We start from the raw sequence: 26,589 nt of genomic DNA, 5'->3' as shown, positions 1-26,589 counted from the left end.
GGTAGGTATTATTTTCTTCCTTTTTTCCACTGGCGCCAGCAATGTAACAATAATTTAGCAATATTGGAATACCTTTATATTTCCGAATTCATATTGGGTTACAATAACCTTTAAATGATAAAACTTGATGCTAAAAATAAAGACTGTGGAAATAAACATGGAGTCATCTGTTATTTCTAGGCCCTTACTTTAGCTACTTTGGATGTAAATGTCAAGTAATAGAGCAGTCACACCATGACACTATACTTTATTTGGGGTGAATTATCTGTGTGCTTATCTGTGCGTCCAGTGAACAGCAAAGCTCTTACTAAGGAGATAGTTCATTACAAGGCGTCTAAAAGATGTCGGCCAATTACACGTCATGTCAAGAAATATAGAACTTATTATCATTAGTTCTACAGTGTTAAAGTTTATTTATGAAAGCATTCTCATGTCTCATAAAGGTTAAGGAATCTGTTTGGCTGGAGGAAAAATACATTTTATAACAGACAAGATGCTCCAATTATCGACACGGAGTATGAAAGGAGAACAGCCGAAGAGCTGGAACCAGAAGTCCACTGTGTGCAATGACATGTATCTTAGTGCAGCCTTATATATAATTCATATAGTTGCCCAGAAAGAAAACCATCAATTACGTTTAGAAGTTTCTTTCTAGTGCTGAATTTTGTCAGGTTCAGCAGAATGTGAATGTATTATACGTAATGGTGAAGACCAAGTGGCAGTGCCAGCATCAGTACATTTTTTGACGGTCACCCATAACCAACCATAGAATTGTGCCACCCACACAGAATTATGCATAAGTATCTACAGCATATAGTAACATATATAAAATTATTGTAGTTAGACTGAAGTGAGCATAGAAGTGCCAGCTATAGTAGTGCCCAGGTAAATGTACAAATGTATTTTCCCTCCAGCCAAACCGAGGCAATATGTTAGCCACAGTTTTGGCCATGGAATTGTGGTAGCCATAGTAGTCTTATGTGATGGCACCAGACATATAAATGTACTACTTACAAAATAATGTTCATTCAAATACCTTTAAAAGGAATGATTTGTCACACAAGAGTTAAAGGGGTTTGCCCACCATGTTGTCTTTGCTCCCTGCATTCCTCCGTCCTGCTTTCACTTCCTGGTTTAGGCAGGGGGAGGGGCATACACATTTAATAGGCAAATTAGGCCAGCAGTGAGAATATTAGTGGCAATATGTGACACAGAAATTTAGATATTTAGAAAACAGGATACTACAAAGAAAGGGCGGACACAAAAGAAGGCCACAAAGGGACTGTAGAGAGCTACTTCACAGAATTCATGTGAACATAGGCTTTTAATTTATTTGGATTATTTGTTTTCTTGTCTCTAAGACAAAGCCATAATTTCTTACAGGTAATTGTTTCTTTTAAATAGGATGTTGTCAAAGTTAGAAGGCATGTGTAACCACCACACAAGCCTATATGCAGTACATAAAATAGGATTTCCTTAATGTGGCAAACATCCGTGGAGAGAAGAGCCGTGAAGAATAAAGTGCAAAACCACCAGGACGTCTGATAGCAATGACATGGTCACGGAGGAGATGAAGAGCTGTGAAGCTGCAGTGGACAAGAGAGGAACGTTAATCATGAAATGACGCTATCGCATTTGTTATGGTCCCTACTCATAATTGTAATCATTAACTCTTTATATCACAATCAGCTGTGGCTTTCATGGTTGTACCATTTGAGAATTCTCACATATACTGAACGAAAAGTAAATTATGTTTTTGTAGACAAATAAAAATGTTAATACAAAAAAATAAAGGCACAGACACTTTTCAGAACTTTACTTTTTGTTATAGTCATGCCTACAGTATGTGTGCATGTGTGGGCATAATGAATGACAATGTAGATGTTTAAATCAAACATTTAACCCCTTAACGATGCAGGACGTAAATGTATGTCCTGGTGAGGTGGTACTTAACGCACCAGGACGTACATTTACGTCCTATATATGAGCGAGGCTCAGGTCATGTGCAGCAGGTCCCGACTGCTGATAGCATCCCGGGACCCGCTGGTAATGGCGGACATCCGCGATCGCGTGGATGTCCGCCATTAACCCCCCAGATGCTGTGATCAATATAGATCACGGCATCTGCAGCGCTGCGGTCACTAAAATGGATGATCGGATAGCCCGCAGCACTGCCGCAGTGATCCAATCATCCAGAACAGCAGACTGAGGTCCCCTCACCTGCCTCCGCTGCCTTCCATGGGTCTTCTGCTCTGGTCTGAGATCGAGTAAGACCAAAGCAGAAGATGACCGATAACACGGATCAGTGCTATGCCCTATGTATAGCACTGAACAGTATTAGCAATCAAATTATTGCTATAAATACTCCCCTATGGGGACTATTAAAGTGTAAAAATAAAAGTAAAAAAATAAAAGCCAAAAAATGTGAAAAATCCCCATCCCCAATAAAAATTTAAATTGTCCGTTTTTCCCCATTTTACTCCCCCCAATTTTTTTATAAACATATTTGGTATCACCACTTGCATAAATATCCAAACTATTAAAATATATTGTTAATTATCCCATACGGTGAACGGCATAAACGTAAAAAAAAAAGTCCAGCATTGCTCCTTTTTTATAACTTTTTATTCCAAATAAAATTGATAAAAAATATATTAAAAGTTTTATATATGCAACTGTGGTATAAAAAAAATTACAGATCATGGCACAAAAAATTAGCCTTCATACCACCGCTTATATGGAAAAATGAAAAAGTTATAGGTCAGCAAAATAGAGGGATTTTAAACGCACTAATTTGGTTAAAAAGTTAGCAATTTTTTTAAGCGGTATAATAATAAAAAAGTATGTAATCATGGGTATCATTTTAATCGTATTGACCCACAGAATAAATAAAACAGGACTACCGTAAAGTGTACAGCATGAAAATGAAACCTTCCAAAATTTGCATAAAATTGTGTTTTTTTTTTATAAATTTGACCATACAAACAGTATTTTTTTGGTTGTGCCATACATTTTATGGTAAAGTGAGTGAGGTCATTACAAAGGACAACTGGTCATGCAAAAAAACAAGCCCTCATACTAGTCTGTGGATGAAAATATAATAGAGTTATGATTTTTAGAAGGCAAGGAGGAAAAAACGAAAACATAGAAATAAAATTGTCTGAGTCCTTAAAGGGGTACACCGGTGGTCAACGTGTTTTTCCGTTTTTGACTTACCCTATTTGTTTTGTTTCAATTCTATTCTTGTTGTTTGCCCTACTCTATTTCCGTTCTTTGTTGTCTTTTTATCCCCCACTTTGTTGTCCTATCTTTGCTTCTATTTCCTGTTTCTTGCTGTGCTGAAAACTACAAATCCCAGCATGCCACATGCCTTGCTGGTTTGGGGTGGCTCCTTTTTTTGTTTGTTTGTTCCGCCCTTTACCCCCCTACTATTTTCCCGGGTCTATACACAGCACACTAATATAATCAGCCCTGGTTGGAATACACTGTCATACACACACAAAAGGGACTACAAATCCCAGCATGTGTCATTCAGGAGTCTTCAGTCTATGGTATAACACCTGCATGCTGCCTCTGTAGTCTCCTGGGGGTTGTAGTTCACCACACCTCTGTAGGGCATATACCAGTGTTTCCCAACCAGGGTGCCTCCAGAAGTTGCAAAACTACAACTCCCAGCATGCCCTGACAGCCTTTGGGCATGCTAGGAGTTGTAGTTTTGCAACAGCTGGAGGCACACTGGTTTGTAAACACTAGCATACACACACACACACACACACACACAACAGGGACTGCAACTCCCAGCATGTGTCATTCAGGACTCCCCCCTCCCCCTTCACATATAGGGGGAGATTTATCAAAACCTGTGCAGAGGAAAACTTGCCCAGTTGCCCATAGCAACCAATCAGCTTGCTGCTTTCATTTTTATGAAGGCCTGTGAAAAATGAAAGAAGCAATTTGATTGGTTGCTATGGGAAACTGGGCATGTTTTCCTCTGCACAGGTTTTTATAAATCTCCCCCATAGAGATAATTCCCAGTATGAGATTTATTCCTCTGCAGTCCATACATCCCCAGCCCGTGCACCTTCTCATCCTCCCCTTCAGATAACACGTATCTTCTCTGTGAGATCCTTCTCCTGTGCAGACCTGCGTCCTTAGAATACAGAGCAGGGGGGAGGGGAGGTGAGGAGCTGTGTACTCAGCTGGATGAGATGAGGTGGCGTGGCTTATTCCTCTCATGCAGACAGAGAAAAAAAAAAGCTGTGACATCTTGTCCACAACAGACTCAGAACTGTGGACAACAGTAAAAGAAAACTCTCTGAACTACAGACCTTCCTGCTCAACAAACAGGTAAGAAAAACACACACATGCTGCCAAAACATATAACACATGTATATTGCAAAAAAACAAAACTTACAAAGAAGATGCCATATAGTCAAAAAAATTAACCACCGGAGTACCCATTTAAGGCCCAAATGGGCTGAGTCCTTAAGGGGTTAAATACATATTTAAAAATGTAACAAAAATAACAATAAATAACGGCTAACATACAATGATAAAGAAAAGTTTCTATTTAGTTAGTGCTGAAACATGTAGTTAACACATGGCTGATTTAAAAGACTGGATAAGATCTTACTAGGCCTGTTAACTCCCTTACTCACAAGCTACACTACGGAAGATGTTATCAAGCCTTTGAATAGAAAAAAGGGATGTAGCTGTGTGATCATGTAAATAAGGCTGCACTCCCACATTTACAAACAGAATGATAAAGGGTCAAATTTCCAACGCTTTGGAAAATTAGCTGTGGATCTGCTACAAGAAGGCACACAAGGCTACCCGGCTGCAGCCCTGTGTGTACAGTAAGATTTGGAGACTGGACTGCACATCGACATACATTCGCAGCTGCAAATGCAGTATATATTACCCTACCTTAAATAGTCATTGTCATTTCAAACAACTTTCCTCCTTCCCTTTATTTTAGCAGAAGGTGCAGTGTTAGTGTTATCCCTTCCTTTCCACTTTCCCTTTTCCTCATTTTAGCAGAAGGTGCAGTGCCTATTGTCACCTCTTCCTTCCTCTGCTGCTGGTGCTCGCAGGACCGGTTTTAGGCTTAGCATGGCCCTAGGCAAAATCAAAAGAGGGGCCCCAAAAGTCGTAATGGTGCTCTAACCAGATTTGCACATTTTTGGTCACTTCAAATACCATAAAAATATCTAAAAAACTATTGAAAAGTCCCATCAAAACAAAAATGGTACCGATAAAAACTACAAATCAAAGCGCAAAAAATGACCCTCATACATCCCCATATACAGAAAAATAAAAGAGTTATAGGGATCAGAATGGTACAATTTTATATTTTTGTATAGTTCCTCCACATTAAGTTTGCAGTATAGTTCCCCCACATTCGGTTGGCTCTATAGTTCCCCCACATTAGGTTGTCAGTATAGTTCCCAAGATTAGGTTGGCAGTATAGTTCCCCCACATTAGGTTGTAGTTCCCCCACATTAGGTTGGCAGTATAGTTCCCCCACATAGGTTGGCAGTATAGTTCCCCCACATTAAGTTGTAGTTCCCCCACATTAGGTTGGCAGTATAGTTCCCCCCACATTAGGTTGTAGTTCCCCCACATTTGGTTGGCAGTATAGTTCCCCCACATTAGGTTGGCAGTATAGTTCCCTCACATTAGTTAAACAGTATAGTTCCCCCACATTAGGTAGGCAGTATAGTTCCCCCACATTGGGTAGGCAGTATAGTCCCCCCCATTAGGTTGTAGTTCCCCCACATTAGGTAGGCAGTATAGTTCCCCCACATTAGGTTGGCTGTATAGTCCCCCCACATTAGGTTGCCAGTATAGCTTCCCAAGATTAGGTTGGCAGTATAGTTTCCCCACATTAGGTTGTAGTTCCCCCACATTAGGTTGGCAGAATACTTCCCCCACATTAGGTCCCCCCTCTCCCCTGCTTTATCTATTTTTCATATTTCCTTACCTTACTGCGCTCGGCAGGCTCAGGTAATGCGGTGGGTCTTGTGGGCTGTGTGGATAATATGACGAGTGACATCCTGTCCCGGCTCCTCTGCGTGGCGTCAGGGACGTCACTCATCATTTCCTGCAGCCGTGGCCAGACTACTAAACTTAAGCAGCTGGCGCTGCAGGGAATGAGGAGTGAGGTCCCTGATGCCGGCACAGGATGTCCCTCGTCATATTATCCACACAGCCCACAAGACCCGCCACATTACCTAAGCCTGCCGAGCGCGGCCAGGTAAGGAAATATGAAAAATAGAATAAGCAGGAGAAGTGTCCAGGCCCACCGCTGGTCACTGTTTTAAAGTGGCCATGGCTGTGCTGCAGCGGACTTCTGATCCACTACTGAGCAGCTGGCAGGGGGCCTCCTGGGAGATGGGGGCCCTAGGCAATTGCCTGGTTTGTCCCGCCCAAACACTGGCCCTGGATGCATGTATGCAGTGCTGCTCTCTGTATTTTATCATATGCATCTGGCTTATCTGCCACGTCACTTCAAGGTTTAGCCTCACCCTTGCCTTGCTGTGCTGCTTTTTTTTTTCCTACTCACATTGCATCTTGCAAACCCAGTGTCTCAGGTAACCCCTTCTCCCTTCAACTTCTCATCTCTGGTACTGTACAGTGTAAATCATCCGCCAGCACAACACACTTTCATCTTCACTATGTCATGGAATAGCAGAAAGGAGTAAGTGACTGTGTGTGCTACTGGCAAACAGCCCAGCTCTGGTTCCTCAGAATGAACAACAGGTCACTACTGTTAAATTAAACAAAACTATGCAGATTTATAAAAAATCTTTCAAAAGACAAGTGAAAACATGGTGAGCATAGCCTTAGTTATATATGAACATAGACTTGTCCTGACCTTTTTACTAGTACAGGATGAAATGTCTGACCATGGCAGTTATTAGCTCTCTTAACTTAGAATACCCCCTACCCTATTTCTCCCTGTCACTTAATCACAGCATATACCACCCTTACACCCCTTAGTTCAATTCTATAGAACGTTCAGCCTAAATTACAGACATTGCACATGTGTTTGTTTTTATAGGAAGGCTATGTAGTGTATTTCAACACTGAAATACATGAAGAAGAATTTGGCTTTTTCTTTTCCTTCAGCACATGACAGGTAGCAGCCTGAAACATAACTGCATGGAAAGGGTAAAATATAGGATTACAAAAATAAAAATGCTTAATTTACAAAACTGTATACTCTGAGGTACAAACACAAAGCAATAAACAATCTGGAAATACCCCTGAAGGCTTTATTTTGTCACATAAAATTGGTAAAAATATATGTGAATACAGTGTGTTAAACAACGTCATCAAGCAAAAGGTATAAAACTCAATCTGCTGAAAAACTGGTTGTAGTTTCACAATAGTAAATTTTCCACAAAATCTCCATGTTTATCATTTGTATCTTTAATGTTCACGACATGTCATGGCTACAATCTGTTTAAAGCGATATTGACATTATATGTCTCACTGTAATGTTCTTCTCCTCATCTGCGTTAGTTCCCTGTTGCTAGGTAGCAGCGGATTATATGAGATCTCCCATGGTAATTAGAGCACTAGATACCAAAGGACACGTCTGAGTGTTAGATCACATGTTCAACTTCTGTCTATTTATGGGTAACAAGCTGAGTTTTGGTAGTAGCTATTGTGAATGGAAATCATATCTGAATTTATGAGATATAGGAGTATTTTTTTCCTTCCCCTACCATTACCACTCCTTGGTTGTTACTATAGATCTTTCTTTCCTTTGTGTGTTGGGCCCACAATAGATTTAACATATATAATACATTATATGGCATATATTTATATGACTACAGGGAAATCACCATTCTTTTTATGTACCCTCTCTATTATATACGATAATGTCCACTATATATACAACACCGTGCATATAAACTTTGCCCCTGTGTTTTTATTTGGTTTACTTCCTCTACTGATTCAGTAGTATTAATAATGTGGTACTTTACATCTAGATTGAACTTTTTTCTTCTTTGTGGTTTAACATCGTGGATTTGGGGAAACGTTTCTAAAAAGCAATAACATGCTAGATCTTGTGACTATGTTTCACTTTTGTGTATATATATATATATATATATATATATATGTGTGTGTGTGTGTGTGTGTGTGTGTGTGTGTGTGTGTGTGCAGTATGTATGCATTTTTTGCAATGTGTGTGTTTATCACCATTTGCAACTGTCTATTCTGTTTTTAGCCATGATTAAGGACAGTTAACTGTCTAGAGCATGTCAGCTTTTTCAGTAATGTGTTTTTACAAGATGTTCAATAAAGCTTTAGTATGCCTGTTACCCTGGTGGGCAATTCCGGCTCTGAAGGAGTCTGAAATTGAAGACACTGGTTTTGACATCTTATTTAGTGCACAGCGAACCATAACATAGACAGCTCTATTTTTTATGTCATGGTTCCATCCATGCTGTAGATAATATTCAGTTTTTCTCTGGACACTTACTGTACATTAATAGATCTACACACAGTTGGGTTTTATTTGGTGTTCTTCTGACCAAGAGACAGACGTCTGTGTATGCCTTATCTGTATGCAACTATAATACTAGGAAACTACCCCCCCCCCTCATGAATAGTAGGCATGTGAGTGGTTGTCCATCAGCATTTTGCATCTGTGCAAACCTCCCTCTATATAGCATTGTGGCTGATCTGCATCATGATAGGAATGGGTGCCTAGCTTGCCCTTGTGTCATTAACCTTTAACCAGTAAATATGGCCTTATTTCTGTAATTTTTTGAGCGTTTTATGGCCCTTTTTTGTCTTTTTAGTTACTAATATACTTTACGTACTCTGATGGCTAGTATCAATTTTTTTGTCTTTCTTTTCCCAAGAAGTTAATTAATTGCAGCCTTAAAATTAGTTTTGTCTGATCTTTCCATGGTTGTGGGCCTGAGACAATACAGAACAAGTCAGGTGCTGAAAGGGGGTTTGGCTGCTTGTTTGTTGTGTTCGAAGCCCGACCTCTGAAGCCTGACCCCTGACATCATGCAGATTCACAGCTTGTTTATCAGGTGAAGTCGGGCAAGTCATGTGATCAAAAGAAGCGTGGCTGTGCTGCAATGGGTAGAGTGACAGATGTGTTGAAGGGAAATAAATTACCTCCCACCTTGGAACAAAGAATCCTGAGGATTGTAGTCCGAGGGAGGCTACAGAAATAGCCAGTTTCCATAAACAAGCCAGCAGCATAATGGGGGCCACAGGACACAACCATTTACACCAACACAAGCTCAGGTCCCTAATTACTAAGGTTAGGTTATCTTGGATAACCCATTTAATGAACAAAAATAGTCTATTGAAACAACTGCAGACAAAAAGCTTGTGGGCTTGAGGCAAACTAGACATGAAGTTTGGTGTGCAGTGGCTTTGGTTTCTATGTTTGAACAAAGCTTGCGTTCTTTTATTACTGTCATTGGAAAATAGAGAAATATTTTTTCTTTTGTATTAAAAACTGGTAAGACAAAAAAAATCCTGTCTTGCCTATTGTGCATTATTGTAGGTTTTCCCCTTAACCCGTTAAAGGGATACTCAGTTGAAAATATCCAAAGAATTGGGGATAAGATCTTAGATCACCGGGGTCCCACCGTTGGGGACCCCCGTGATCTCCGGGCCAACACCAACAGGCGTCGCCACTCATTGGGCATGGAGTGGAGTTCTCTCCGTGCACTGAATGACAGGGGTGCTGCAGCGGAGATAGCACGGGTCCCCAGCGGCAGGACCCCCGCAATCTAACATCTTATCCCCTATCCTTTAGATAGGGGAATAAGATGTTTTCAGCGGATTACGCTTTTAAGGAACAGGCCAATTTTGGCTGTCACACCTTTTAATAGCCATAACGCTTTTATTTTTTTTTACATGGGCTTATTTTTTTACAGGACCAATCGTACTTTGTAATATCTTAATTCATTTTACCATAACATATGCTCCAAAATAGAAAAAAAAATATTTGTGAGGTGAAATTGAAAAAAATAGCAATTTAGCAATTTTTTTTTCTTTTCTCTTTTTTTTACACCATTCACCATGCGGTCAAACTAACATGTAAACTTGATACTTTAGGTCGGTGTGATTAAAACAATACCCAATTAATATTATTTGCATAATGTTTTACTAATTTTAACCCCTTAAGGATGCAGGGTTTTTCCATTTTTGTATTTTCTTTTTTTCCTCCTTACCTTTTAAAAATCATAACCCTTTCATTTTTCCACCTAAAAATCCATATTATGGCTTATTTATTGCGTCACCAATTCTACTTTGCAGTGACATTAGTCATTCTACCCCCAAAATCCACAGCAAAACCGAAAAAAAATCATTGTGCGACAAAATCGAAGAAAAAACACCATTTTGTAACTTTTGGGGGCTTCCATTTCTACGCAGTGCATATTTCAGTAAAAATGACACCTCATCCTTATTCTGTAGGTCCATATGGTTAAAATGATACCCTACTTATAAAGGTTTAATTTTGTCGTACTTCTGGAAAAAATCACAACTACATGCAGGAAAATGTATACGTTTAAAAATGTCATCTTCTGACCCCTATAACTTTTTTATTTTTCCACTTATAAGGCGGTATGAGGGCTCATTTTTTGCACCGTGATCTGAAGTTTTGATCTGACTTTTTGATCACTTTTTATTCATTTTTTAATGGTATAAAAAGTGACCTAAAATACACTTTTTTGTGTTAAAATAATGCAATTCTGGAGTTTGGTCGTTTTTTACATTTACACTGATTACCATAGGAGAATAATTAAGTAATATTTTAATAGTTTGGACAATTATTGTTATGATTCGGCTAGCTGGATGTGGATCCACTGTGTTAGCGAGGGATTGGCGAGGACCGTGTCGGTGGACCGGTTCTAGGGATGCTACTGGTTTTCACCAGAGCCCGCCGCAAAGCGGGATGGTCTTGCTGCGGCGGTAGCAACCAGGTCGTATCCACTGGCAATGGCTCAACCTCGCTGACTGCTGAGAAGACGTGGGACAGAAGGACTAGACAGAGGCAAGGTCAGACGTAGCAGAAGGTCGGGGCAGGCGGCAAGGTTCGTAGTCAAAGAGGATAGCAGGAGATCTGGAACACAGGATTTGGACAACACTAAACGCTTTCACTGGCACAAGGCAAAAAGATCCGGCAAGGAAGTGCAGGGGAAGTGAGGTAATATGGACAGGGAGCAGGTGGAAGCTAATTAGACTGATTGGGCCAGGCACCAATCACTGGTGCACTGGCCCTTTAAATCTTAGAGAGCTGGCGTGCGCTCGCCCTAGGGAGCGGAGCCGCGTTCGCCAGAACATGACAGCCGGGGACCGGGACGGGTAAGTGACTTGGGATGCGATTCGCGAGCAGACGCGTCCCGCTACGCGAATCGCATCCCCACCGGCAATGTCAGTGCAGCGCTACCGGTCAGCGGGTCTGATCGGGGCGTTGCAGAGAGAGAGACGCCGCGAGCGCTCCGGGGAGGAGCAGGGACCCGGAGCGCTCGGCGTAACAATTATCCATGCGGTTATACCAACTATGTTTTATTTTTTATTATGTTTACATGTTTTTTATATAGAATTTGGTAAAAGGGGAGTAAGTTAAACTTTTAATATGGAAGGAGTTAATGTAATGTTAATATAGGTTAAATCTTCATTTAAAGATTTTAAATCATTGGATCCCTCATATAGATCAATGTAGTTCCATAGAACTACATTGTTATGTGTGCTCTGTGCTCGATTGATAGAGCCTTGTCCAGCCAAGCTCTATCAATCACAGAGCCACAGACAGCACATAAGGAAAAGTAAGCTCTCTGGCTACCTCAGCAGTGGAACGACTTCTTAGGGCGATCCAACCCACTATACCACCAGGGTCCATTTAAATGTCCCTTTAGACATTGCTGTCAGCTTTGACAGTGGCGGTCTAAAGGGTTAATAGCCGGCGGCGATCGCTGCATGTCGGCTATTAATGGCGGCCCTCGGCTACAGGAATCAGTTGGGCAGCCCGGTATGGTCGAGTCAGGGGCCTACGCCATACAGCCTTAACCTCTTAAGGACCCAGGACGTGTCCCGGTCCTGCGATATAACGCGGGGTCACACGGTGACCCTGCATCATATTGTGGCGGGCCCGGCGTCATAGTGAAGCCGGGACCCGCCTCTAATAGCGCGCGGCACTGATCGCTATTAATCCTTTAGCCGCGCGCTCAAAGCTGAGCTGTGCGGCTAAAAACTAAAGTGAGAGTTGCCGGTTAGCTCAGGGAGCTGTTCGGGATCGCCGTAGTATAATCGCGGCATCCCGAACAGCTGTAGCACAGGAGGAAGGTCTCTTACCTTCCTTCCTGTAGTCCGATCGCCGATTGAATGCTTCAAGCCTGAGTTCCAGGCTTGAGCATTCAATCGCCGAAAACACTGATTGATCCATTCCTATGGAGATGGATCAGTCAGTATAAAAGATCAGTTAATGCAATGTTATAGCCCCTTATAGGAGCTATAATATTGCATAAGAAAAGTGTAAAAAAAATCATTAACACTTTCAATTATCCCTTCCCCTAATAAAAGTTTGAATCACCCGGCACTTCCAAGAATAAAAAAAACACAGTGTAAATAAAAATAAACATATGTGGTATTGCCGCGTGCAGAAATGTCCGAATTATAAAAATATACTGCTTTTTAACCCGCTTTTTAATTCAAAAGTCCAAAATAGAGCATTTTTGATCACTTTTTATACCACAAAAAAGTGAATAAAAAGTGATCAAAAAGTCTGATCAGAACAAAAATGGTACCGCTAAAAACTTCAGATCACGGCGCAAATGAGCCCTCAAAGCACCCTGAACACAGAAAAAGAAAAAAGTTATAGGGGTCAGAAGATGACCATTTTAAATGTATACATTTTCCTGCATGTATTCATGATTTTTTTCTGAAGTGATACAAAATCATACCTATATAAGTAGGGTATCATTTTAACCATATGGACCTACAGAATAAAGATAAGGTATCATTTTTGCCAAAAAAATGTACTGTGTAAAAAGGGAAGCCCCCAAAAAATACAAAATAGTGTTTTTTCATCAATTTTGTCACACATTGATTTTTTTTCCCGTTTCACCGTAGATTTTTGGGTAAAATGACTAATGTCATTACAAAGAAGAATTAGTGACGCAAAAAAATAAGCCATCATATAGAATTTTAGGTGACAATTTTAAAGAGTTATGATTTTTTAAAGTTAAGGAGGAAAGATTGAAAATGAAAAAACGGAAAAAGCTAGGGTCCTTAAGGGGTTAATGGCATATTGACATGTATAGACGTCAATGGTCATTAACAGGTTAATTACAGCACTTCAAAAAAGTGTGCAGTGGTCCGACTGACAGGTAAAGGGGTCACCCGTTTATTACCAATATATACCTTATCCATAGGAGAAGAGAGGGACAGGGAATGATGGGCCCATTCTGGAGATCATGTTGGATCCCAATAGTCGGAACCCCCACAATCTTCCAGAACTGGGCCCATCTCTCACTGCTGAGCTTTCCAGCCCCCATCTTCTGAGACCTACTAATCCCGGCACTGATGGCCCACTCAGCCAATCGCTGGCCAAGCAATGTCCCACCTCAGACAGTGATTGCTTAAGTAAGCTGTCACTGCCAAGACTAGTACGTCTGGGAAGGTGGGGACCAGAGCAGTCAGTGTAAAGAGACTGGCCCTGTTACCGATATCATTGAAGGGTCTCAGCAGTCAGACCCTGCTGATCAGACCCTTATCTCCTATTGTGTGGATAAGGGATATGTTTTTAATAACCCGATAACCAATTTAACAGTATAATGGTCATGCACAAAGTATACCGTGTATACATGCTGGCAGTAGGCTCTGTGAGGCTGAAGCTCCACTGAGTTTTTTTTTTTTTGCAAAAACGCCATCAAAAACGCCAATTTTCCTGCAGCGGGTTTTTTTCACTGAAAAAATGCCGCATCCAGATGTTAGCTGCAAGTCAATAGTAAACTGCAAAATGCCAGTTTGGCGTTTTTTTAATCCTTTTGACGTTTTTCAGCAATTTCGGGCTCAGAGGCTGGAGTTTCAAAACGCCCGACAAAACCTAGTTTGGCGTTTTTTGCCCTGAAATCGTGGCATTTTTATTCTTTTTTGGACTTCCAAAAAAGTGATGGAGATGGCTTTTTTTATTAAAATTTTGTAGGGTACCATTAAAAAATAATAATAAATACGAATAATAAAAATAATAAAAAAAATACTGTAGTGATGGAAAAAATTGTACCTAATGAAATGTATCTTTTTTATTACAAAATGTTTATTATTTTTTTAAACAGGGATCAATTTATATGAGCGGGTAAAGCAATAAAAATGCAGCAGACAATAATAAAAATGTAGTGTGTGTGTTTTTCACTTTTTTTAAAAAACATTTTTTAGGTAGTACTACTACTCCCAGCATGGAACACACTGTTCCCTGATTGGAGTAGTAGTTACCTGTACTAATTGACAGATCACTCATTGCGATCCTCCTGTATAATGTATAGATGTGGCGGGCGCTCTTCTATGGTCCCCTGCACTCACGTATATATACACATTCATATTTCCCGCAGAGAGCTGTGATTGGCCAGATGGTTCCAGCCAATTACAGCTCTCTGTGAGAAATCGGAATGTGTATATACACGGCGTGTAGGGGACCATAGGAGAGCGCCAGCCGCATCCATACATTATACCAGAGGATCACAGCGGATGTCAGGATTGATACCCGCTGTGAGTGATCTTTCCTACTACTACTCCCAACATGGAGCACACTCTGCTCCATGCTGGGAGCTGTAGTACCTGCATTAATAGACAGATCGCAGCAGGTGTCAGAAGTTATACTCGCTGCGATCTGTCTATTAATGCAGGTACTACAGTTCCCAGCATGGAGCAGAGTTTGCTCTATGTTGGGAGTATTAGTACCTGTAGTTAAGGACACATCACAGCAGGTGTCACTATTGACACCCGCTGTGATCGTCCTGTCTATAGCAGAAATGGAGCGGCTGTATACATCGCTCGCATCCCTGCTCTGTACTATACTCTGGGCCGGCCACTCATTCATTCATCTTTTCCTCAGAGCTGTGATTGGCTGCAACCATCCGGCCAATCACAGCTCTGGGCGTAAAATTTGAACGGCCAGTGATGTGAATAGAGCAGAGGTGCGAGCGTTGTATAGAGCCGCTCTGCTTCTCTGCTATATAATGGATGATCGCATCGGGTGTCAGACTGACACCCGGGGCAATATGTCTAAAGTACAGGTACTACTACTCCCAGCATGGAACAGTGTGTTCCATGCTGGGAGTAGTAGTACTACATAAAAAATTTAAAAACATAAAAAAAAAAGTTAAACACACACACACACACTAAAAAAAAATATTCAAATTTTGTGATAAAAAATAAACATTTAGTTAAATACATTTTTTACATCCCTACTGCAAAAGTAGCTTGCAAAAGTCATGTTGGCAGTGGACTTTGCAGTTGTGATGCTGACAGCAGACTGTACAAATATCATGGTAGTAGTAGACTGTGTAATGGTTAAGATGACAGCAGAAAACAAAAACAATGTCAATCATATGCAGAGTACAGTGGTATGCTTTGTTATTTGAATACATTGTTTTACATAAACAAAGTCATTTAGCTTGCATATGTTTATGATCTTAAAGGACAACTGCAGCGCAATATACACTTATCCCCTATCTACAAGATAGGGGATAAGTGTTTGAACGCGGGGGGTCCGACCGCTGGGACCCCCCGTGATCTCCCTAACGGGGCGCCACCATTAGCGCTCATAGTGAGCGCTAAGGCACGTAGCGTCGACCTAGAGGTCGACGGTGACGACCCGTCTCCTCCCCGTCCCAATACAGTTCTATTGGGGAGGCACGAACGCTGCCTCCCTGCCTCTCCCATAGAGATGTATGGAGGAGGCGTGCCGGACGCAACGTCATGCTGCGGCCGGCCCGTCCCCTGCACGGGACAGCCGCGGCCTCGTACAGGAGATCACCGGGGGTCCCAGCGGTCTGACCCCCCGCGATCAAACACTTATCCCCTATCCTGTGGATAGGGGATAAGTGTTAATCACGCTGCAGATGTCCTTTAAGGGCCAGGTTAAAAGTTTTTTTTTTTATCAGGTTTTTAATTTAAATTCTCTCTCTCTCTCTCTCTCTGTCTTTTCAGACAATTTTACACAGAGAAAATGTCATTTCTTTCCTAATTTCACGCTGATTCATTGAATGATACACACTGATAACTATACTGAATCTCAAGAAAATAATGTTGTTTTTTTTTCCCTTTATCTGGCAAAATTAATTGAGTATGAAGCGTACAGGATACTTGTATATTGGCTATGCAATATGAAAAGCCTTTTACTCACAATAACATAATATATATAGTATCTCCATGTGACTACACCTAAATTAAGGCAGGTTCGGATTAACAACCTTGTGCAATTTAATTTTTGATAGTATATAGAATTTAGTTTCATGCCCTGTGGTAAAGTATTCCAATATGTAGGTACAGCACAGAATAAGTCTGGAGTGAGGGACTGTGACTAGAGAAATTAGCGGTTTTAGGTTCATTGAAGAATAAGGGCAGGTCGGTAAATAGCTGGTAGATAGATAGGAATACTTGGTTTAAAAAGGCTGGTAGAGTAGCATTAACGTAGAATTAAAGGCAAAATGAAAGTAGGTGAGGATGGAAGAAAAATATGCCTCATAAATGTAGTGCTACCTAGAGTATTCATAAAAAATAAATCAAATAAAATAGTTAAATATTCTAATAAAATGATGAATAACAGCTGGCGAGAGAGCAAGAACAAGCTATGAGAGAATGGGATCAAGAGATCAGGTGATTAAATAGCAAGAGACTTCATCCTTTGTGAAGGGGTCAAATATAAATGAACCACAAGGAGAACATGGAAACTATAGACCATCTGGATAGCTTTTCACACAAAGTTCATCCTTCATTTTCTAAACTGCTCTAAAAAATAAAAAAAATTAAGCCTCAGCCACATTCTATGTAAGGTAATTTTTAAACATTAATCCCAATAAGCTGTGTAAAATTATCAAACAATATGTAAAACGTCTGTTCATGGATGCCCATTACTGCCATTTCCTAGGTTGCTACAGTACATAAGCTACTAGATGTCTTTTCTATCCATTTGATGAGGCCCTGTTTATAGATTTATAAATAAATAAATAACTTACCAAGATTTTGTAGGATTTTTTATATTGCATGTGTTGTTTGGCAGAATTTCCAACAAAAAATCCAAAAAGCCCTATTAGCTCTCCCCTTTACTCAGAAAACCCTACAAAAGGGGGAATGGCCATCAGGAAAATCGAGCAAGTCTCCAAAAAAATAAATAAATACATTGTCGAAAGAAACTTACAAATTTACAAGTTTTTCTACATAAAATGTGGTGCATTTGAGCTTTGAAAAACCTGACATCTCAAATCATGTGTAAAAAGAGCAAAATATATGGAAAATCTCCAAATACCAGATATAATAGTAAATACTATGGAGAAATACCTGTCGAAAATAAAAACCCACAAAGTAAACCACACGTCACTCTTAGTAAATAAGGCTCTATATGTTTCTGAAACGTGATATCACAAAGTACATACTGTATATACTCGAGTATAAGCCGAGTTTTTCTGCACAATTTGTCATGCTGAAAACACCCCCCTTGGCTTATACTCGAGTGAACTCACCGCCTGTCAATCCCTTCTCAGTGGTCTTCAACTTGCGGACCTCCAGATGTTGCAAAACCGGCCCCGGACTAGGGACGTTGCCTTGACGACGACGCACAGGGATGTTCGTCCCTGCGCATAAACGTCCCTGTGCGTCGTCGTCAAGGCAACGTCACTAGTCCGGGGCCGGGCCCGGAGCGGAGAAGAGGGCCCCCCCAGTAAAGATTGACAGCCGGGAACGACTAACCCTCCCCACCGGACGGTCCCTGCAGCATGGATGGCCCGGACCAGCTCACCCTTCCTTCCCACTGAGGGGAGGTGAGTAGAAAACTAAAGGGGCCGATGGCTGTCCAGGCATGCTGGGAGTTGTAGTTTTGCAACATCTGGAGGTCCGCAAGTTGAAGACCACTGGATTTACAGGCGTGATGATGAAGGGGGGATGATGACGGGGGGATGATGACAGGGGGATGATGACAGGCGGTGATGATGAAGGGGGGGATGTGGAATGATGACAGGCGGTGATGATTAAGGGGGGATGATGAAGGGGGGATGATGACAGGGTGATGATGACGGGGGTCTGGGTCTGGATGATGACAGGAGGGATGATGACATGGGGGGGGATGATGTATTTTCCACTCTAGGCTTATATTCGAGTCGATAACTTTTCCTGGGTTTTTTGGGTGGCATTAGGGGCCTCAGCTTATATTCGGGTTGGCTTATACTCGAGTATATACGGTAGATGAAAATGAATAAAACTTTTGAAGAGTCTATTTAACCAGTCCACAATCTGCATATTTAAGCAAGTTTATTGGCTGATTACCTACCTACTAATGTTACAGAGAACTGAAAAGCAATGTCTTTGTTACAAAAATTTCCAAAATGGTGCAAATATAGTCAGAATTTGTCAGAACAAAACAAAAAAATCAGGGCCAAAAGGTAGGATTAGACAGAAATTGTAGAATTACTAACTTACCCCTATAATAAGGTTCTCTAAAGTAAGTATGAAAGTATTGGTTCTTCAGGGGTGAAACTTTGTAGGCATTCCCCCATGCTAATACTGTTGGGAATCACTAAGCATAATATATGATACTTTATATTACAAAACTAGGCTGACTTAGGCTATGTTCACTATGTTCACATGGCAATGTCCGCATGGAAAATCTCCATGTGGAAATAGCCCCTGAAAGCATAACATGCCGGCGCTAGGACTGCTCAGGAATGAACCGCTTCATAGCAATGCTTTCCAGGAATATAAAATGTGTTTATTACTTTATTTTTTTTTTTCAAATTCAAAAAACATTTTTATTGAAAAGTTTTCCAAAAGTGTACAAAACAGAAGGCACAATTATTCAACATAGATTCAAAGCAATTTATATAAAACAGGAGAAACAAGGGTTTCCCAACAATGTATGCGCGTCAGATGCTTAAGAGGTCAATGACACACCACATATGTGGTGTGTTGAGTAGTTAAATTTGCTTAAAGTGAAATGGGCAAAGAGCACAGAACTAAGATCTGCCCATCTGTTCTAGTCTGTGGCAAAAGTGGTCAATCAATGTCTGAGGGGGGACTTTAAGGAAGAAAAAGAGTATCTGTCAGGAAGAACACCGACGGGTCCACCAAGACAGGAGCTAAAGTTGGGGCAGAAAGGGAATAACTACTCAGTGCGTAAGAGCTGACGTTTATAACTGGAGCGCATGTTAAGAGTAAAAGCAGAGAGGAGGGGGGGGGGGAGAGGATACAGAAAGGAGGAAAAGAAAGTGGGGAAAGAAGGGAGGGATGATGGAGAAAAAAGGACTATGACACAAGAGGCTTACCTGCGAAAAAGACGGATCCCAGACCCCCAAAGCACCCGGCACAGTGTTCTCAATTATAGTTATTGTGATTCTGTGGAAGTGAAGAGCGAGGTCATGGGAATGGGGAGAAGCAAGGTATGGTATGTGGGAGAAGGAGTAAATGGGATCATGGGGATAAGTGCAAATTCAAAAAGTCCGGGGAGTTTAGAAATGTAGTCCACGGGCTCCATGTTGCCAAGTATCGGGCATGTTGATTGTTTGTATCAGCTGTTAGTTCCTCCATCCTATGTATATGAAACACTTCTTGCAGCCAGGATGTGATAGAGGGTGGGGTGGTGTTTTTCCACAGTCTTGAGGTAGTCAATCTCGCTGCTAGTAAGAGAAAGGTAAGAAGTCTGGAGTAGGCTGAAGGGGTGGAAGTGGGCAGGATGGAGAGAAGGGTAATCTCAGGGCTGGGTAGGAGCCGGACCGAGGTCATATAGAACATGACATCAAGAACCGTATTCCAAAAAGCAAGAAGCAGTGGGCATGTCAACCAGACATGTAGCATGGTGCCTTTAGACTGGTTACACCTCCAACACGTATCAGGAACCCCGGGGTAGTAGGTGGCCAATAAGGCCAGGACGCGATACCATCTCGTCAGGATCTTGTAGTTAGTTTCCTGTGCTTTGCAGGAGATGGATGATTTATGACATTTAGAGAGAGCCATGGTCCAATCAGCATCCGGGATGGGATGGCCCAGGTCTTTCTCCCAACCAGCCCTGAATGGGAGAGGGTGGTTGGTGATTCCTCAAGAATCAGGGAGTATAGGAGACTAATTGTATGTGTTAGAGCGTTAGGGGTGAGACACAATTTCTCGAATCGTGTAAGAGGCCGATGTGGATGCAGAGTGTACTTGTGTTTGAAATAGAAATGTTGTACCTGAAGATATTGAAAGGAGTACCTAGCAGAGTTGGATGGGTCAGGTATCAGGTCATGGAGAGGTTTAAGGGTCGATTGATCAAGGAGATGATGGAATGTGGTACCCTGACTTTTATGGAAGGACAGGAAGTGGGAGCTGGACAGTGACGGTAGGAACAGAGGGTTGCCAAATAGAGGCGTCAGAGGGCCGTTAGGATGGAATAGGTCCAGACGGGATAGAGTGGAGAATAGAGGAGAGGACTGGGGGTCTCATCAGGGGGGGAAGGAGTGAGGAGGTAGGAGGAGAGCACCACATGTAGACCTTTAAATTACAGCCAACCGTGTGGTTCTCCACTTCCACCCACTGTTTGTGTATGTTCTGCCGACAGCAGTCCAGAACTCTTGTAAGGACAGCTGCAAGGTAGTAGGAAAGGGCATCTGGGGCAGCTAATCCGCCCGCTGTCTTTTTTCGCATAAGAATCCGCTTGGCCAATCTCGGGTGCTTTCCCGCCCAGATAAAGTCCTTCTGGAGAGAAGAGACTTCTCTAAAGAAAGCGCGTGGCATATGGAGAAGTATGCAGGAGAAAAGATACAGCAAGTGGGGGAGAATATTCATTTTGAAAACATTGACTCTCCCCAGCCAAGAGAAATCTCTTCTCTCCCACCTAGTCAGGTCCTGTTTCAGGACTTGAATGAGGGGAGGAAAGTTGAGGCGATATGTGTCTGATAAGTTTGAGGGGACCTGAATCCCTAGGTAAGAAAGTGAGAAGGTCTTCCATTTGAAGGGGTAGGAGGAGCAGAGATGATCCACTAAGGATATCGGCAGGGAGATGTTGACGGGCTCACATTTGGAGGGGTTCAGTTTATAGTTGCTATAATAGGAGTATTGGTGAATCGTTTGCATAAGAGAGGGGAGAGAGGTGAGTGGAGAAGATAAATATTATAATAGTTTGTCCTTGAAAGCTGCGCACTTGCTATGGCACGCCCCTATGGAGATCCCCTTAATGTCAGGTTGCTGTCTAATAGCAGTCAATAGATGCTCCATACAAAGTACGAACAAGAGAGGGCATAAGGGGCATCCCTGGCGGGTGCCATTGCAAATATCCAAAGGTCGGGTCGGGACCTGTGATCTAGTATATAGGGCCATTATCCTAGAAAGCATTGTTCTACCTAGTCCTATTTGTGATAGTGTGGCGGAGAGAAATCCCCAGTCCACCCGGTCAAAAGCCTTCTCAGCATCCAAGGAGAGGAGAAATATAGGAGCATTAGTTCTGCGAACATGATGTATCAGGGAGAAAGTGCGAAGAGTATTGCCTCTCGCCTCCCTATTCGGTATAAAGCCAACTTGGTCCGGGTGGACTAGGGAGCTCATGTATGGGGAGAGTCTGTTGGCTATGAGTTTAGCAAACAGTTTCGTGTCTGAGTTGACGAGGGATATAGGGCGGTAACTAGAGCACAATAGGGGATCTTTACCTTCCATCGGGATGACTGTCACATACACCTTCATGAATGAGTGGGAGGGTGGCGAGTCCCCGGATATGGAATTGAAGGCGGCCAAGAGCAGTTGAGAAAGCTCAGGTCGGAGCAATTTATAAAACTTAGCCGTGTAGCCATCAGGCCCAGGGCTCTTGCCGAATGGATGAGATGACCGCCTTCAATTCCTCAGATGTGAATGGGGCTTCCAGATGCTGTATAGTGGAGTGGTCTAGTTGAGGAAGTGCAGTGGCGGCTATGTATTGGGATAGTGAGACGGGTGTATGTCCGGGTGAGGAAGAGGTCTGGGGTTGCTGCTGGTTGTACAGGTCGGTGTAATATTGTTGGAAGGCTGCAAGGATGTCTGGTGTCAGGGTGCATATCGTATTTGCTTTGGACTTGATGGAGGAGATAAATAAAGAGGACTTCTTTTCTTTGAGAGCTGAGGCTAAGAGCTTGCCAGATTTGTTGCTCCATTCATAGAAAAGGCGACCCGTAATTTGTTTATAATATCTATGTTTTGAGGATAATTGTTCCAGGATCTCACTGCGGGTATGAATGAGTTCACGCATTACCGAATCTAACTGGGACTGCTTATGTTGTGACTCTAATACCTGTAGTGTGCGGTAAAGACCGGACAGTTTCGCCGCCACCTCCTTCTTTAGTCGGGACCCATGTTTGATCAACACGCCTCTGAGAACACATTTCAGTGCTTCCCATTTAGTCAGAGGAGAGGAGTCATCAGAGGCGTGATCACTTATAAAGTTCTGGATAGAATCCTTGAGTTCCTGAAGGCACAATTGATCCCTAAGTAAGGATTCATTTAGCCTCCAATTGGATTGGGGTACCGACAAAGAAGGAAGCATCAGCATACAGGAGATCAGAGCATGGTCAGAAAGCAGCCTGAGGCCTATGGACGTTGAGGTGATGGCTCGTAACAGATGACGGGGGCAGAATATGTAGTCAATTCGACTATAGGTTTGTCTCGGAAAGGAGTAGAAAGAGTAATCTTTGGTATGCGGATGGTAGGATCTCCCACTGAGCTGCATGGAATGGAGCATTTTTCAGAGCTTTTAGTTTGTTGTGGGAGAGGAGGGAAGAACCCCTGGAGGTGTTCAGTCTGGGGAACAAGGGAAGATTAAAGTCACCGCAGAGGAGAATAGGACCAGTAGCAAAGTCAGATAAAGCCTTCAGGGTCCGTATTAGGAAGGGAACCTGGTTTCTGTTAGGGGCATATATGGACGCTGTAGTAAGGAGGTGATTAGAAATTTCATAATTGACAAAGACAAATCTAGCATTTGGGTCAGACAGGGAAGAGAGCAATTTAACGGGTAGAGATTTGTGGAAGGCGAGGGAGACCCCCTTAGACCTGGAGTTAGGGTTGGTGCTATGGACCCAGGAGGTATAGTAATTGGTAGAGATAGTGGGGGGGTGTCCCGTCTTAACCCTTTAAGGACCGCGGGGTTTTCCGTTTTTGCATTTTCGTTTTTTGCTCCTTGCCTTTAAAAAATCATAACTCTTTCAATTTTGCACCTAAAAATCTATATTATGGCTTATTTTTTGCGCCACCAATTCTACTTTTTAATGACGTCAGTCATTGTGCCCAAAATTCTACGGTGAAACGGAAAAAAAAATCATTGTGAGACAAAATTGAAAAAAAAAACATGTTTTGTAACTTTTGGGGGCTTCCGTTTCTACGTAGTACATTTTTCGGTAAAAATAACACCTGATATTTATTCTGTAGGTCCATACGGTTAAAAAGATACCCTACTTATATAGGTATATAACTTCATGCAGGAAAATTAATATGTTTAAAATTGTCATTTCTGACCCCTATAACTTTTTTATTTTTCCGTGTATGGGGCGGTATGAGGGCTCTTTTTTTGCGCCGTGATCTGAAGTTTTTAACGGTACCATTTTTGCATTGATAGGACATATTGATTGCTTTTTATTAATTTTTTCATGATATAAAAAGTGACCAAAAATGCCATATTTTGGACTTTGGAATTTTTTTGCGCGCATGCCATTAACCGTGTGGTTTAATTAACAATATATTTTTATAATTCAGACATTTCCGCACGCGGCGATACCATATATGTGTTACACCGAGCGCTCCGGGTCCCCGCTCCTCCCCGGAGCGCTCGCAGCATCCTCTCATTCGCAGCGCCCCGGTCAGACCTGCTGACCGGGTGCGCTGCAATATCACTCCCAGCCGGGATGCGATTCGCGATGCGCATCCCGGCTCCCGTACCTGACCCGTTCCCCGTCTGTCTTGTCCCGGCGCGCGCGGCCCGCTCCTTAGGGCGCGCGCGCGCCGGGTCTCTGCAATTTAAAGGGCCACTGCGCCACTGATTGGCGCAGCAGGCTTAATCAGTATGTTCACCTGTGCACTCCCTACTTATACCTCACTTCCCCTGCACTCCCTCGCCGGATCTTGTTGCCATTGTGCCAGTGAAAGCGTTTCCTTGTGTGTTCCTAGCCTGTGTTCCAGACCTCCTGCCGTTGCCCCTGACTACGATCCTTGCTGCCTGCCCTGACCTTCTGCTACGTCCGACCTTGCTCTTGTCTACTCCCTTGTACCGCGCTTATCTTCAGCAGTCAGAGAGGTTGAGCCGTTGCTGGTGGATACGACCTGGTTGCTACCGCCGCTGCAAGACCATCCCACTTTGCGACGGGCTCTGGTGAATACCAGTAGCAACTTAGAACCGGTCCACCAACACGGTCCACGCCAATCCCTCTCTGGCACAGAGGATCCACCTCCAGCCAGCCGGATCGTGACAATATGTTTATTTTTATTTTCACTGTGGTTTTTTTATGGGAAAAGGGGGTTGATTCAAACTTTTAATAGGGAAGGGGTTAAATTATATTTATTCACTTTTTTTTCCACTTTTTTTTGCATTGTTATAGGTCCCATAGGGACCTATAACACTGCACACACTGATTTTTCACATTGATCACTGGTTTCTCATAAGAAACCAGTGATCGATGATTCTGCCGCTTGACTGCTCATGCCTGGATCTCAGGCACTGAGCAGTCATTCGGCGATTGGACAGCGAGGAGGCAGGTAGGGGCCCTCCTGCTGTCCTGTAAGCTGTTCGGGATGCCGCGATTTCGCCGCGGCTACCCCGAACAGCCCACTGAGCTAACCGGCATGGTTTCAGTTTCACTTTAGACGCGGCGTTCAACTTTGAACGCCGCGTCTAAAGGGTTAATAGCGTGCGGCACAGCAATCAATGCCGCTCGCTATTAGCCACGGGTCCCGGCCCCGACCCACTATGACGACCCACACTCCGTGGCCCCGCGTTATAGATCGGGAGAGGACACATGCCGTTCCAGTACGTCATGTGTCCTTAAGGGGTTAAAATGTGTTTCTTGTAGGGCCACTATATGTGTTCTTTGTTTGTGAAATGAATAGAGGATTTGTGCCCGCTTCTCCGGGCTATTAAAACCTTGAACATTCAGGGTAGTCAGCCTAATGTCAGCTGCCATGGTGGTGCAAGGTTCATGTATTACTCTCACCGGGCGCAGTAAAGGGGTCCAGGGTGTCCAATCCGCAGGTCAGCAGAGGGTGAAGATATTCAGTCCTAGAAAACAAGGAGAAGGTAATTAATGCAAGGAGAAGGGGTGAGGTATAGAAAAGGTGGGAAGAGGAAGAGGGCTTCCATAAGAGAATGGGAGCAAGGGACCTAAGTAGAGAAACCTTCAGGGTCAGAATAAGGATTGGGTCCAGCCCAATCATGACACTAGTGGGAGTATACATGGAAGAGTCGTCCAGGAAGGACAGCTCCGTATCAATGGTCTGAAGCAAAAGACAAAGCATCCAATCGATAGGGTATAGCTACAGGGCCTTGGCACATTCTAAATAACTAGATCTACGCATGGAGGGCAGGCATATGTAATAGCATGAACTAGGATTATAATCAGTTAACAAACCTATAAACTATCATGCTATCTGAAGAGGAGGGAGGCAGGAGTAGAATTACAAACCAAGGTGTGTTACAAATCCAAATAATGAATATTTAAGCAATGCTTTCCATGCATTGTCCACAGAAAGAATAGACATGTCTACTACGTACAACAGAATTTGAATTTCTGCCCCAGACGTTTCCAGCGTTTAAAAGCGCAGCAGAATCCCATTAAACCCAATGCGGAATTCCATACGGAAATTCTGCTGTGTGACCATAGATTAAGAATTGTCACAAACTACCATAGTTATTGTTGCAGAATGAATCTAATGGATCTCCTGTTTTTTGCACAGATCGTACATCTACAGTAACATTGAATATTTCTGACAGGGTGTTCATTGGAATGTGCTCTATCCATCCCTATGAAATCTGCTCTGTATGTTATAATATCAGCGCATGTTTAAACAATATCTAAAAAAAAAATGGTATGGAAATAAGAAGATTTTGTAAGATTAATGAACTTGCATCTGTAGCTGGAGGCAAAAATGAAATCACATAAACGGTGCAGGGTTGGCGCTATATTCAATCACATTGTGGTTTTATTTCATGCACATTGGACAGGGATACATCAGAGCTGCCATAGATCATCATATTCTGAAATGAGTTTATGAAATCTCCACAAGGTGCAGTATATCATCCTTCTTGTAACATCCTCTCTCATAGTTGGAAATGTGTCATGGGGCTTCTTCTTTAGTTAAATAAATGAGTTCTGTGACCCTGTGAGAGCAGTTTGATGTGCCCAGCCGGAA

At 42.5% G+C, this 26,589-nt stretch overlaps 1 long non-coding RNA gene across 1 annotated transcript in view; it reads right to left on the bottom strand.

Annotated features, from left to right (window-relative positions):
• Positions 1 to 1,328: 1,328 nt before the first annotated feature.
• The window catches only part of LOC130308998 (uncharacterized), a 48,333-nt gene continuing 23,072 nt past the window's right edge, over positions 1,329 to 26,589 (bottom strand). Inside the window, exons 2-3 of the long non-coding RNA XR_008857745.1 lie at positions 25,395 to 25,459; positions 1,329 to 1,586 (exon numbers count right to left, since the gene is read on the bottom strand). This is a non-coding gene — a long non-coding RNA (uncharacterized LOC130308998). The remainder of the gene's footprint in view (positions 1,587 to 25,394; positions 25,460 to 26,589) is intronic.

The sequence above is a fragment of the Hyla sarda genome, chromosome 1 (genome assembly GCF_029499605.1).
Source record: "Hyla sarda isolate aHylSar1 chromosome 1, aHylSar1.hap1, whole genome shotgun sequence".
In the NCBI taxonomy this organism is placed as follows: domain Eukaryota; kingdom Metazoa; phylum Chordata; class Amphibia; order Anura; family Hylidae; genus Hyla; species Hyla sarda.
This window is presented reverse-complemented; position numbering and strand designations above follow the sequence as displayed.